Genomic DNA, 1,021 nt, shown 5'->3' with positions numbered 1-1,021 from the left:
AAAAAAAAAAAAAAGTCAATGGTACTGAAAGAAGAATACAAGAAGCACTGAAGACACTGGCAAAGAACAAGCCTCTGAGAATTGATGGATTATTGCCATATCTGGCTTCAGCTATTCTCCACATCTGTCATGGAGAGATCAAACCCAAGTAGGGTGACACGAGATTAGAAAGAAAAGGAGACACAAGACACAAATGAATTAAGTAAAGTTGGGACCAGGTGGAATGCGGAACTCTGAGAGATACTGTGACCCAGACCAAGTGCAGCAAGTTTATTTTATACACATAACAAAGGGAGGTGCTTGGGGCAAGAAAACAAGTGCAAGAACATCTGGTGTTGTTTGTGCATGCAGTAAATGGGACTTTATCAGAAGAATGTAATTTGTGGTAGCTTGCATAAACAGAGATTAGAGCAGCTAAATGGTTGTGCAGACTGAGCTAAAGGTCATGGCTTTGCAAATTCCCTGTTCCCAGGGCCTGCTTTGCAGACTCTCCTGGGGCAGCCTGACTTGGGTGCAGCCAGAGTTTCTGGACCATGATTGTTCAGTTGCAATCCTTTGGTTAAACAAAGGTCAGAGACCTTTGGCTTAGTAATTCCCAACAGAATATAAATTGAAACCTTTAACCAAACTGATGCAGCACTGGGGGACACTCACTCATTTATGCCAAGAAGTTTAAAGCTACCTGGTCAACTGATTGGAAGAGAACCATATTTATGCACATTCCAAAGAGAGGAATCCAAAATAATGTGAAAATCATCTAAAAATATCATTAATATCAATCACATGCAAGTAAAATTTTGCAGAAGATAATTCAAACATGGCTGCAACAGTACATTAACAAGGAACTGCCAGACACTCAAGCCAGATTTGGAAGAGGATGTGGAATGAGGGTGGATCTTGGCTGAAAACAAAGAATACCAGAAGAGATGTTTATCTGTGCTTTATTGACTATGCAAAGACTTTTTGCTTTTGAATCATAACAAACTATGGATAACATTGCAAAGAATGGGTATTCCAGAAC

This window comes from Chrysochloris asiatica, unplaced genomic scaffold, assembly GCF_000296735.1.
Source record: "Chrysochloris asiatica unplaced genomic scaffold, ChrAsi1.0 scaffold00204, whole genome shotgun sequence".
Taxonomy (NCBI): domain Eukaryota; kingdom Metazoa; phylum Chordata; class Mammalia; order Afrosoricida; family Chrysochloridae; genus Chrysochloris; species Chrysochloris asiatica.
Note: the sequence above shows the minus strand (reverse complement) of the source record.